Here is a 14,625-nt window from a genome sequence, read left to right on the forward strand (position 1 = left end):
GCACAATCACCCGATCTCAACCCAATTGAGATAGTTTGGGATGAGTTGGACCGCAGAGTGAAGGAAAAGCAGCCAACAAGTGCTCAGCATATGTGGGAACTCCTTCAAGACTGTTGGAAAAGCATTCCAGGTGAATCTGGTTGAGAGAATGCGAAGAGTGTGCAAAGCTGTCATCAAAGCAAACGGTGCCTTCTTTTTTTGGTTACTACCTGATTCCATGTGTGTTATTTCATAGTTTTGATGTCTTTAGTACTATTCTACAATGTAGAAAATAGTAAAAATAATGAAAAACGATTGAATGAGTAGGTGTCCAAACTTTTGACTGCTACTGTACCTAAGAAAATTGTTGTTTTTCAGCTAATATCCTGCAATTCTACACAGTTTAATAAGACTCATTACATATTTTAGGTAGGCTATTTAATGATAAAAATAATAATGGATATTAAAGTCTATACCCGATTTCCCCAATTCCGCTACCAAATGTTTTATTATGATAATGTATATGAACACTCAATTTAATTATACATATTCTCTTTTACAGAAAATCAATAGATCAATTGATAGCGACAATCACACGTTGTATGAGTTTACTTTCCAAGCAAAGTCCAATTTCTTTGACACCTTAGATCAGCTTCTGAATAAAATAGAGACAAACAAAAGTAATACCCATGCATCGTTTTAGATCAGTATAAACAATCGCGAATTTTCTGTGTTTGTGCATGCGTCACAGCTGTCACTGGTGGAGAGGGAACAGAATAATTTTAACATAAAATATATAATATGTTACTATTGCAAGGATAACAAAACCACTGAAATGATTGTTAATTTTTTTAATTCTTGTTGCCAAATACTTTATACACAAACAAAAATTCCAAAATTCTATACCAAAATTACCAATTTTTCTGATTGAATTTAATTATCTTATTGAAACACTAACCCTAGTGAATAACAACAAGAATAACACCTTCATGAATCATTATAATAAGATATTTTCAGAGTGAATATAATTGCACTTAAATTGTTTATTTTTTGTATTTTATTTTTAGATTTTTTGTATGTTTGAGCATTGTTAATACCTGTGTTTGGTTTGCTAGACATGTTTGATGTAGCAATGTAAGTTGATTTTTGTATTATGAATAAAATACATTAAAAAAACAAAAAACAGAAGTCATCTAATGTTATCTAATCTAAGAAAGAGGAAGTACTCTGGTCTGTGTGTGTCAGCATGCTCGGACGCTAACAATCACCTTTAAACTATGCTTACTTGTGCAACTGTTCTAACCATGGTAAGCCCCTACTTCCATGGCCACATCCGTACCATCAGACAAGACGTTCCTTCCTCATTCTTCTCAAACAGAGCGTTTCGTGTGACAGTTTGTCATAGTTTTGAATTTCTCGTCCTCAAAAAGTACTGAATATGGCACTTTTTATTTTCCAACCTTTAACATATTATTTCAAATGTAACTTCAGTAAAGCAAAAAATTGAAGGGTAAAAAGTATTAACATGATTGAATATGATAACCTGCAGATATTCATTTGAAGGGGTGTACTTGACACCCGTAACACCCACATTTTCAACACTCCAATCATGCAGAGATCACGCAGAAGAAGACAATTTCACACTTATAAACTTAATAGTCTTGCATTTGGCCACATACATATAGAGTATTAATGGAATTTACACAAATCAAATACATTTATTGTATTATTTACACAATCCTAAAAGCTTAGCTAGAAGATTTAAGAATTCAGGTTGGACGAGACTAGCCTGGTCCCAGATCTGTTTGTGCTGTCTTGGAGAAGGGTTGCAAAGGGAGGGTATATTACTGGAAACCTTTCATATCTTTCAAGGATTTTATGTAATCTATCACAAGACATCTAGTGGCCCTTTTTGGTACTTCAGATTATCACAGGTGTCTAATTATCTCTGTCCCTGTTGCCTTATTACATGTAAAATATATGAAATAATTAAATAAGATGATTTTAAAATAACAAATAGAATGACAAATCTGTAAAACATTATCCTAAATATAAACCAGCAACTTAGTGAATACCATTTTTTAATGAGCATTTCAGCATGAAATATCCTTTATTTTTTTACACACATTTATTTTACTATGTCAATATATTTGGGATGCTGCTACAAAGTGGCAGTCATGGGCCTCCATCAGAGCTCCTACATCTATCATGAGCTGAACACACTCAAGAGTTACCTGTAACACACACACAAAAACGCCAGTCATAGTTTAAGACACTTGGTTATTAAAGGTGAGTAAACTACAAATCATCCCAGTGTGTGTGTCTTTATACTGTGTGTGGTGTCCAAGACAGCTGCCCTCCTCTCCCACAACATTAACATTGTTGTAATCAAAAACAAAATGTACCTCCCACGCAGGCCTCGGGATGGGTGTGGAGGTAAACAGTGGAGGGTTGACCGTAGCCCCATGCTGTATGAGCAGTTTCACACACTCCAGGCTCACCGTCGCACATGCATCGCATAGAGGGGTACTGCCGTCAATGTTTCTCCCTCGCCCCTTGCCCTGGAAGTGTATACTCGTCAGACGTCAGGACACGTCATCAGAAGTGTTTACTTAATTTGAGGGCTGAGGGGATAGGATGTGTCTTTTAAGGGTTTGGAATACACACAGCCTTCCAAATATTGAAATGCACACAGCCTTCCAAAGATTGAAATGCACACAGCCTTCCAAAGATTGAACGTAAATTTCCACTTACGTCCACTCTCCTCTCCTTAGCATTCGTCACTTCCGGTTCTTGTGCATTAGCAGTTCGAGTCTTCTAATAATCACTCTATTGCGGCATTGCCTTTTCAGTTGTTAGTTGAATGTTACGTTTTACAATCGAGGTGTAGACACGTATAACGCCACATAGATGAGATATATTCAGTGAAGAAGTGGAACTTTTCTAACAAATGTTCCTATTTGTAAAATGTCGGTAAAATATGTAGGCCTACTGTAAATTACAGTCTGCTCTAAATGCCTAGAACAGCATATGTTTGCCACACCTAAAATATTTTAATGGACATAATGTATTCCATTCATGGACAGTTTTCAGTTTGTGCATGATGTTCAAAAGCTCAAGCATCTACTCAACTGCGTCTACTAGCGGAGTGGAGACAAGAAAGCAAATCAGTCTCAAAATGGATGCGGGGTGACATAAGTTTCTGTTTCTTTTTTGGAAGCACAACTTTACGTTGAGTTAATATTACATTACTCGGTGAATATATATATATATATATGCTATTTGTGACAAATATCTGAGTATAGTGTCAGAAAAATTCACAAAATATCGAAGTGTGTTCTAATCGCGACGTTTTTTCTTTTTCGTACTTCTTCCTGGTTGCAACGTATGTGGAAACTTGCCTTTGGCACAAAGACTTCGCCAGATAATTCATATGGATTGGCTACATTTTTCTCGGAATAGACAAATTAAAAGTATCGGAATGTCAATGGAAGACGGAGGTGGTGTGCGAATGTCAAGAGGAGAAAAAGGCACAAACTGATTTCATACGTTTTTTTCAACCATGGAAATCGAGAATGGTGCCGCAAGAGGTGACGAATAGAGTTTTTGGTCAACCATAATTCGTTCATCACTCTTATAACACTTGTATATGATAGCTATTTATCATTTACATTTGACTATTTCGAGAATTGGTTGAAGTCATACATCATTGGTTTTTAGGTATATTTATGAGTGTTACAGTGTTTACAGTATTTTGTCACGTGTGCATAGGTTACTGGTCTAACTTCACTGTCGTTAGAATTCGTAAGCACTCCAGATAATGCAGTTCCATAGGTAAAACACTATTTTTGGCATACATACACTACATGAGCAAAGGTATGTGGACACCTGCACGTCGAACATCTCCTTCCAAAATCATGGGCATTAATATGGAGTTGGTACCCCCTTTGCTGCTATAACAACCTCCACTCTTCTGGGAAGGCTTTCCACAAGATGTTAGAACATTGCTGTGGGGACTTGCTTCCATTCAGCCACAAGAGCATTAGTGAGGTCGGGCACTGATGTTGGGCGATTAGGCCTGGCTCACAGTCAGCATTCCAATTCAACCCAAAGTTCGATGGGGTTTAGGTCAGGGCTCTGTGCAGGCCAGTCAAGTTCTTCCACAATAATCTCAACAAACCATTTCTGTATAGACCTCGCTTTGTGCACGGGGGCATGGTGATCTTAGGCTTGTGTGCGGCTGCTAGGCCATGGAAACCCATTTCATGAAGCTCCCGACGAACAGTTAATGTGCTGACGTTGCTTCCAGAGGCAGTTTGGAACTCTGTACATGCTACGCGCTTCAGCAATTGCCAGACCCATTCTGTGAGCTTGTAACAGTACTTACAGTTGTCTGGTGCAGCTCTAGCTGGGCAGAAATTTTTCGAACTGTCTTGTTGGAAAGGTGGCATCCAATGAAGGTGCCACGTTGAAAGTCACTGAGTTCTTCAGTAAGGCCATTCTACTGCAAATGTTTGTCTATAGAGATTGCATGGCTGTGTGCTCGATTTTATATACCTGTCAGCAATGGGTTTGGCTGAAATAGCCAAATCCACTCATTTGAAGGGATGTCCACATACTTTTATATTGTTCTTTTAACAACATGCTCACCAGTATTTACGCCTAACTCAAAATAGAATATATAGAATAGAATGAAAATGGTTGTCACAAATGCAAGACACATAGAATTGAAAACTGAATAGAATCAGTATGGATGTTACAAATGCATGACACCTAGAATAGAATGTAATAGAAAATACTATCATATATATATGGTAGTTACCAATGCAAGGCACCTTGTATAGAATAGACTAGAATATAGTAGAAACAATTATATAATATATCAATATGGTAGTTACAAATGCATGGCAACTGTTGGTACAAAACATAACAATTTACAACCCTGCGGTAAAGTAATGTTTTAATCTTCATCCTGTTCCAACCACCAGGTGTTTTGTTACCTGTACTACCAGGTTCCGAGCCCTTCGACAACAGTATTCTGCCTCCACTGCAGAACATGTACATGTATGAGGAGTCTAAGCAGTCTTTCAGATACAACTCTGCTTTCTTGATAAAGAATACCACCCTGCAAGACCGGGTCAGTATATTTGACGACTTGGTAACTTTTTAATCCACCTGCGTACCCCTCAGTGCGCCGCCTCCCTCTGACCAGAGAGTTCAGTTATTACATGATATCTTTGTAATACTTGATAATACATGATCGTAATTGTACTTCTACACGATAGTAAATGTGTTATATTTGATAGTACATACTTAGTATTTATTGTGCTGTTCAGTCAGTTGTTAAGTACATGTTTACATAAAATCTCTTGACTTTTGCTAGCAAGATGTTGGTCGCATGCGACATAAAGAATGACCTCTTTCTTGTTGTTGGACAGTATGAGGCCTTCCGAACTGAAAGGAGAGGCATGGGATACTCAGAGGAAGAACTGGAGGAGTCCTATGGGTTCTTACTGTTTGACGACAAAAATAAGGTGAAAATAATAAGAAAGAATATCAATGAACACCAGAATAATATCACTCTAAACACAATTATAACCATATCTACATTCATATTTCTGATAAAAAAAGGAAAGAAAGTCACACACTGATACCCTTTTTGTATGGAGAAACCCATATCTGTAATTTCTCGTCATAGAAAACTACCTCAAAACATCCCAAGCGAAGTTACTGATCACTACTAATCACTATTTTTCTATTTTAAAGGCAAATAAACTGGGAGAAACTGGTGTAATCCCTGGTCACAGTACATGCTCAACGCTTGGAGATCCTTCAAAGGGTAAATGAGCTCCGCTATGTTGTTTTATAACTCCTCCGCCATAGAAAACGAGATATGGGCACTGGGCACACCACATAATTTCAACGTGGAAATTTGGGTAATATTTGGTTGAGACGTTGATCAATGACATTTAAACCTTTACTCACCCACTGAATTCCCAATATTTTATCACTCTGCTTTCAACCATTTAAAAGTACAACCAAATTCCAATGGAAAAACAATTTCATCTAAATGTGTTATCACTGTGCTTTCAACCATTGAAAAGCAACAAAGTTTAAATAGGAATACAATGTCAGACATTTTGTATTTATACAACAACTTAATGTATTATTACTCTTCATCTAGTAGCACAAGCAAACGACCTGGATTGCAGTTGAGATTACATTAAAAGTGCAAGTGATCAATGCTTTTTGAGAGTGCGCAGATTATTATAGCAATTGTGAAGGTTTTCACAGACCTGCATCCTTTGCACGCTATGTTGAACATGCACGATTTCTATGATTACATAAGAAGACATTATAGTAAACGTATCGTCAATATGTGGCCATGGATGTGTTACTTTAAGGTTGAATAAATACTGTTACATTAGTTTGTAAGACAGTCTTAACTTTTGGCTATTTACTGTATTACAAAAGTAATATTGAATTGTGTTTGGTTAACAACACAACCAAATATCAACATTTAAATGATATTTATCTAATGCTCGGATAGTTTCATCTGAGCCACTGGCTAAATCCTATTCTTTAACTTTTATTTTGGGTTTATTTGTAGAAGTGAATCCAACATATAATTTGAAAATGTGAAAGTTATTAGGCTATTTACTGTATTGCAAAAGTGATATTGAATTGAGTTTAGTTGTCAACGCAACCAAATATCAACATTTGAAGGAGATTTATCTTTTGTGTCATGGACTTAGTCTGGCTTTATTTCCAGTTTGTCTACAAATAAAAAATGTATACGTTGGATTCACGTCTCCATCACAACCAAAAATCTAAGTTAAAGAATAGGACAAAATCCTATTTAAAAAGTGCATTTAAAGTTTGATTTGATTTAGGCATATTCTTTAACTTCGATTTTTGGTTGAGATGGAGACGTGAATTCAACATGTCACTTATTTATTTGCAGACAAACTGGAATTAAAGCCAGACGAAGTCAGTGGCACAAATAGAACTATCCAAGCAGAAGATACTTCTCCTTCAAATTATATTTGGTTGCATTGACAACCAACCACAATTCAATATCCAGTTTGTCTATAAATTAATAATTGATATGTCGGAATCACCTCTTCATCTCCGCCAAAAATCAAAGGTAAGGAATAGGACAAAATCAAATCAAACTTTATTTAAAATGCACTTAAAGTTTGATTTGATTTATTCCTATTATTTAACTTTGATTTTTGGTTGAGATGGAGACGTGAATCCAACATATTAATTATTAACTTGAAGATTACATTTTAACCGAAGTTTACAACCCTAGGCCTATATAGAGTTGAAGTCGGAAGTCTACATACACCTTAGCCAAATACATTTAAACTCAGTTTTTCACAATTCCTGACATTTAATCCTAGTAAATTATTATTATTATTATTTCTTTCATCACATTCCCAGTGCGTCAGAAGTTTACATACACTCAATTAGTATTTGGTAGCATTGCCTTTAAATTGTTTAACTTGGGTCAAACGTTTTGGGTAGCCTTCCACAAGCTTCCCACCATAAGTTAGGTGAATTTTGACACATTCCTCTTGACAGAGCTGGTGTAACTGAGTCTGGTTTGTAGGCCTCCTTGCTCGCACATGCTTTTTCAGTTCTGCCCACAAATTTTCTATAGGATTGAGGTCAGGGCTTTGTGATGGCCACTCCAATACTTTGGAAGTATGCTTGGGGTCATTGTCCATTTGGAAGACCCATTTGCGACCAAGCTTCAACTTCCTGACTGATGTCTTGATGTTGCTTCAATATATCCACATAATTTTCCTACCTCATGATGCCATCTATTTTGTGAAGTGCACCAGTCCCTCCTGCAGCAAAGCACCCCCACAACACGATGCTGTCACCCCCGTGCTTCACGTTTGGGATGGTGTTCTTCGGCTTGCAAGCCTCCCCCTTTTTCCTCCAAACATAACAATGGTCATTATGGCCAAACAGTTCTATTTTTGTTTCATCAGACCAAAGGACATTTCTCAAAAAAGTACGATCTTTGTCCCCATGTGCAGTTGCAAACCGTAGTCTGGCTTTTTTATGGCGGTTTTGGAGCAGTGGCTTCTTCCTTGCTGAGCGGCCTTTCAGGTTATGTCGATATAGGACTCGTTTTACTGTGGATAGAGATACTTTTTTACCCGTTTCCTCCAGCATCTTCACAAGGTCCTTTGCTGTTGTTCTGGGATTGATTTGCACTTTTTGCACAAAAGTACATTCATCTCTAGGAGACAGAACGCGTCTCCTTCCTGAGCGGTATGACGGCTGTGTGGTCCCATGGTGTTTATACTTGCATACTATTGTTTGTACAGATGAATGTGGTACCTTCAGGCGTTTGGAAATTGATCCCAAGAATGAACCAGACTTGTGGAGGTCTACAATTTTTTTTATGAGGTCTTGGATGATTTCTTTTGATATTCCCATGATGTCAAGCAAATAGGCACTGAGTTTGAAGGTAGGCCTTGAAATACATCCACAGGTACAACTCCAATTGACTCAAATGATGTCAATTAGCCTATCAGAAGCTTCTAAAGCCATGACATAATTTTCTGGAATTTTCCAAGCTGTTTAAAGGCACAGTCAACTTAGTGTATGTAAACTTCTGACCCACTGTAATTGTGATTAAGTGAAATAATCAGTCTGTAAACAATTGTTGGAAAAATTACTTGTCATGCACAAAGTAGATATCCTAACCGACTTGCCAAAACTATAGTTTGTTAACAAGGCATTTGTGGAGTGGTTGAAAAACTAATTTTAATGAGTCCAACCTAAGTGTATGTAATGTCTATTTTTAGTTGAACTCTGGGTTGAATTTAAATGCTCACGAGCGGAAATTAATTAATTTTTTTTTTTTGCTGAAAGATGATGCCCATAGTTTACACATGATGTTGCACAATGCTTTAAGTCAATAAGTCATCGTTTTAGTCAAGGTATGATATATTTGGGCATGAGGTGGGAAAACCAAAGTTCAGATAACTTCAGATATTTTCCGTGTCAATGCCAGGTGTTTCCCTTATGAGATGACTTGCAAATACTTTTCAGTCTACGTTTCTTTTCGGGTCTGGGTTTGATTTGAATGTTACCACCCATCAGCATGGCATTGTTTATTAATCAGAAACACGTGCAAAGTTCTTCCTCGCAACTGAGCCAAACAACCTTTCGCCGTAGCCTACACTTGGCTGCCTGAGCGCCACTTTTTTTACCAGCAAATTATCATAATCCTTTAGATCATTTTTCAAGTTTCACTTATTATTTAGCTAGTCTGTATATAAAAAAAAAAAGACAATTTTATAAATTATTAAATTGTGTGTGATATGACTGCATTTTGGAACCCCGCTCCCCCCAAGATGAATGGTTTTGACCATGCTGCTTCGATTGGTGTCTATCCTATGTTGAAAAGGCACCCGCAAAAGAAAATTACACAAACTTCTTTATCTATTTTGTTGTGTTGTTTTCACATTTGTATTGATGTGCTCCATGCCCTCAGGATGTTGTTGCATACACACTATATATACAAAAGTATATGGACACCCCTTCAAATTATTGGATTCAGCTATTTCAGCCTTACCTGTTTCTAACAGGTGTATCAAATCAACCACACAGACATGCAATCTCCATAGACAAACATTGGCAGTAGAATGGCCTTACTGAAGAGCTCAGTGACTTTCAAAGTGGCACTGTCATAGGATGCCACCTTTCCAACAAGTCAGTTCATCATATTTCTGCCCTGCTAGAGCTGCCCCGGGTCAACTGTAAGTGCTGTTATTGTGAAGTGGCAATGTCTAGGAGCAACAATGGCTCAGCCGCGAAGTGGTAGGCCACACAAGGTCACAGAGCGGGACCGCCGAGTGCTGAAGCCCATAGCACGTAAAAATCTTCTGTCCTTGGTTGCAACACTCACTACCGAGTCCCAAACTGCCTCTGGAAGCAACATCAGCACAAAAACTGTTCATCAGGAGCTTCATGAAATGAAGCTTCAGCCTCACACAAGCCTAAGATCACCATGTGCAATGCCAAGCGTCGGCTGCAGTGTTGTAAAGCTTGCTGCCATTGGACTCTGGAGCATTGGAAATGCATTGTCTGGAGTGATGAATCACGCTTCACCATTTCGCAGTCCGACAGACGAATCTGGGTTTGGCGAATGCCAGGAGAATGTTACCTGCCCCAATGCATAATACAAACTGTAAAGTTTGGTGGAGGAGGAATAATGGTCTGGGGATGTTTTTCATTGTTCGGGCTAGGCCCCTTAGTTCCAGTGAAGGGAAATCTTAACGCTACAGCCTACAATGACATTCTAGACTCTTCTGTTCTTCCATTTTTATGGCAACAGTTTGGAGAAGGCCCTTCCCTGTTTCAGCATGACAATACCCCCGTGCACAAGTGAGGTCCATACAGAAATGGTTTGTCGAGATCAGTGTGGAAGAACTTGACTAGCCTGCACAGCCCTGACCTCAACCGCATTGAACACCTTTGGGATGAATTGGAACGCCGACTGCAAGCCAGGCGTAATCGCACAACATCAGTGCCTGACCTCACTAATGCTCTTGTGGCTGAATGGAAGCAAGTCCCCACAGCAAAGCCTTCCCAGAAGAGTGGGGGCTGTTATTGCAGCAAAAGGGGGACCAACTCCACATTAATGCCCATGATTTTGGAATGATATGTTCGACAAGCAGGCGTCCACATACTTTTGGTGATGTAGTGTATCATTTGTGGTGTACATCATGAGCAAGGTCATTGTCGTCTATCATTTCACTTCTTCTAGCTTTCCTGTCCCAGAGCGGAAATTCTCGTTTAGGTTCCATTTCTGAAGAATGACAAAGGCTGCTAATACATATTCGCAAATTAGGGGTGGGAACGTTGTGGTGATTTTTTAAAATGTATTTATTTTTATTTCACCTTCATTTAACCAGGTAGGCTAGTTGAGAACAAGTTCTCATTTGCGACTGCGACCTGGCCAAGATAAAGCATAGCAATTCGACACATACAACAACACACATGGAATAAACAAAACATACAGCCAATAATACAGTAGAAAAATAAGTCTATATACAATGTGAGCAAATGAGGTGAGATAAGGGAGGTAAAGGCAAAAAAAGGCCATGGTGGCGAGGTAAATACAATATAGCAAGTAAAACACTGGAATGGTTCTTTTGCAGTGGAAGAATGTGCAAAGTAGAAATAGAAATAATGGGGTGCAAAGGAGCTAAATAAATAAATACAGTAGGGGAAGAGGTAGTTGTTTGGGCTAAATTATAGATGGGCTATGTACAGGTGCAGTGAGCTGCTCTGACAGCTGGTGCTTAAAGCTAGTGAGGGAGATAAGTGTTTCCAGCTTCAGATATTTTTGCAGTTTGTTCCAGTCATTGGCAGCAGAGAACTGGAAGGAAAGACGACCAAAGGAGGAATTGGCTTTGGGGGTGACCAGTGAGATACACCTGCTGGAGCGCGTGCTACGAGTGGGTGCTGCTATGGTGACCAGTGAGCTGAGATAAGGCGGGGCTTTACCTAGCAGAGACTCGTAGATAACCTGTAGCCAGTGGGTTTGGCGACGAGTATGAAGCGAGGGCCAACCAACGAGAGCGTACAGGTCGCAATGGTGGGTAGTGTATGGGGCTTTGGTGACAAAACGGATGGCACTGTGATAGACTGCATCCAGTTTGTTGAGTAGAGTGTTGGAGGCTATTTTATAGATGACATCACCGAAGTCAAAGATCGGTAGGATGGTCAGTTTTACGAGGGTATGTTTGGCAGCATGAGTGAAGGATGCTTTGTTGCGATATAGGAAGCCAATTCTAGATTTAATTTTGGATTGGAGATGCTTAATGTGAGTCTGGAAGGAGAGTTTACAGTCTAACCAGACACCTAGGTATTTGTAGTTGTCCACGTATTCTAAGTCAGAGTCGTCCAGAATAGTGATGCTGGACGGGCGAGCAGGTGCGGGCAGTGATCGGTTGAATAGCATGCATTTAGTTTTACTTGTGTTTAAGAGCAGTTGGGAGGCCACGGAAGGAGAGTTGTATGGCATTGAAGCTCGTCTGGAGGTTAGTTAACACAGTGTCCAAAGAGGGGCCAGAAGTATACAGAATGGTGATTTCCACGTGGAGTGGAAAAATAACAAGTAGAGGCACAGACAGCGGTCAGTGTAGCTAGCTAGAATGCTATCCTTATCTAGCTAGCTAATATTATCTGTTGTTGCTGTTTTTTTGTTTTTGTACTATACCGTATTCAAAAGATTAGCCAGCTGGCTAGGCTATGGCTGGTTCTGGATTTGTCATAACAAGCATTTAGGGAAAGCTTTGCCACAGATGGATAGGGGAAGCCACTATCTCTGACTTTGCCATGTATTGTTTTCTCCAAAGTTGTCATCTTGCATAAATTGCATCCGCGAATCCGCCATAGAAATACAAAGAATAACATTAATCTACGGTATTATCGATTGCCAAACAATTGAACGGTTTCGACCAGTTTGGTTTTTCTACATTGTAATGGACACGGTGCAACCTTTGGTATGCTACTGGCAGGCTATTCATCTGCAGTACAGCAATGTCAAGTCAGGCCACCCTCATGGAGTCTGTTTCTGACCGTTTGAGCAGACACATGCACATTTGTGGCCTGCTGGAGGTCATTTTGCAGGGCTCTGGCAGTGCACCTCCTTGCACAAAGGCGGAGGTAGCGGTCCTGCTGCTGGGTTGTTGCCCTCCTACGGCCTCCTCCACGTCTCCTGATGTACTGGCCTGTCTCCTGGTAGCGCCTCCATGCTCTGGACACTACGCTGACAGACACAGCAAACCTTTTTGCCACAGCTCGCATTGATGTGCCATCCTGGATGAACTGCACTACCTGAGCCACTTGTGTGGGTTGTAGACTCCGTCTCATGCTACCACTAGAGTGAAAGCACCGCCAGCATTCAAAAGTGACCAAAACATCAGCCAGGAAGCATAGGAACTGAGAAGTGGTCTGTGGTCACCACCTGCAGAACCATTCCTTTTTTGGGGGTGTCTTACTAATTGCCTATAATTTCCACCTTTTGTCTATTCCATTTGCACAACAGCATGTTAAATTTATTGTCAATCAGTGTTGCTTCCTAAGTGGACAGTTTGATTTCACAGAAGTGTGATTGACTTGGAGTTACATTGTGTTGTTTAAGTGTTCCCTTTATTTTTTTGAGCAGTGTATATAGTTATTAAGAGATCTCAATAACAATTCTCATGATAGCATATTGGTAGTAGTCAGTGGCAAATTTCAAAGCTAAGCAGGGCTGGGCATCATTAAAACCTTGGATGGGAGACCAAATAGAATGTAGACTGTAGATTGATTGATTCTTCAGTAGGAGGTGCTGCTCATCCTATTAGTTTTTTTTCTGATAGTGGATATAACGTTGGAGATCTGACGTTATTTCAACGGTACAAATTCAACATATTTTATACAAGGTGTGTATATGTTTTGTTTAAAAAAAAAAACATGATCACGTAATCCTGTGTTTGAAATGTCACCCTCAAAACAGCAATTTACGTTGTGATTTTTTTTTCATCCAATGTATTTTCCATGTAGATTCCACGTCACAATACGTTGACAAATTATGTCGAAAGAACGTTGATTCAACCAGTTTGTGCCCAAGACGCTAAACCCAAACCCGTTTCCTGGCTTTGTGTTGGCAAAGTACCAAGTGTAAGTGACTAAATGGTTTGCAGCACGGAAGTTAAATACACTAGGTCAACAACGACCTGTTTTATTAATGAAAACTCTTCATGCTGTCATCCACAAGGCCTCAACTAAACAAAGGAACCGTTCTAAGCTTGTATAATGGACATGCTCTGTTTGGCTAGCTAGGCCTATAGAGAGGCAACTTGCTCGCACACTAAGTGACATGCAATTGTCTTAAATTGTGACCATAATCTATACTATGCTATCCGTGAGTGTGCAGTATATGGCTAAATACACTTCATAACATAAGTAATGAGATTGAAAGCAGTTTTCTTACCAAGCTGCTGGTGGACTTTTCAGTGCCTGTTTGCTCAAGTGTCCATCTGCTTTTGAAAGTGAAACTGCTTTACAGACATATGATATGAATGCGTTGACTGGAAAGAGAAAGTGGAAGTAGAGTGGAAAAGAGAGAGACCAGTGAACCTTAACTCTAATAAATGTTTGCTGAGGCAGTGAGTAGCGTTAGCCTATACTTAGGCATACAGTAACAAAAAAAATGGAATGGTGTAGAAATTAGATATGATTCTACTTTTATCAGCAGAATGTTAGTAATTCTATGAGTTTAGCTTCAAACATACAGTACATACCTCACTTTGTTTGGAGTTTCATAAATGCATTCCTGAATAGATTTCAAGGTACGGAGGCAGTCCCTAGCAGTTCGAAAAGGGGGAGGGTGATGTAAGATTATCTACGGTAGGACAAAGTCTGCCAGTTGTATATCTACTAGGACCAGATTGAGATTACTGCCGTAGTTATGGAGGAAGGAAACAAAGTCCTTGTGTAGTAGTGTGTTTTGCACTTTCAAAAGTGAACAATTCTAAATGTGTACGACATCGCCATAGAAGCTCTGTTAAAAAAAACCAATAGAGACAATTGTTTAGAGATCTTAGGCAACCTTTTACAAAAAGA

General features: G+C 39.2%; 1 long non-coding RNA gene across 1 annotated transcript; it reads right to left on the reverse strand.

The window, feature by feature from the left end:
* Positions 1-1,074: 1,074 nt before the first annotated feature.
* Positions 1,075-14,384, reverse strand: LOC120054177. Its single transcript, XR_005477570.1, has 4 exons — positions 14,304-14,384; positions 13,994-14,090; positions 2,385-2,540; positions 1,075-2,213 (listed from the first exon to the last, which is right to left on the reverse strand). It is a non-coding gene; the product is annotated as an uncharacterized LOC120054177 (long non-coding RNA).
* Positions 14,385-14,625: the final 241 nt, after the last annotated feature.

This window comes from Salvelinus namaycush, chromosome 9 (assembly GCF_016432855.1).
Source record: "Salvelinus namaycush isolate Seneca chromosome 9, SaNama_1.0, whole genome shotgun sequence".
In the NCBI taxonomy this organism is placed as follows: Eukaryota; Metazoa; Chordata; class Actinopteri; order Salmoniformes; family Salmonidae; genus Salvelinus; species Salvelinus namaycush.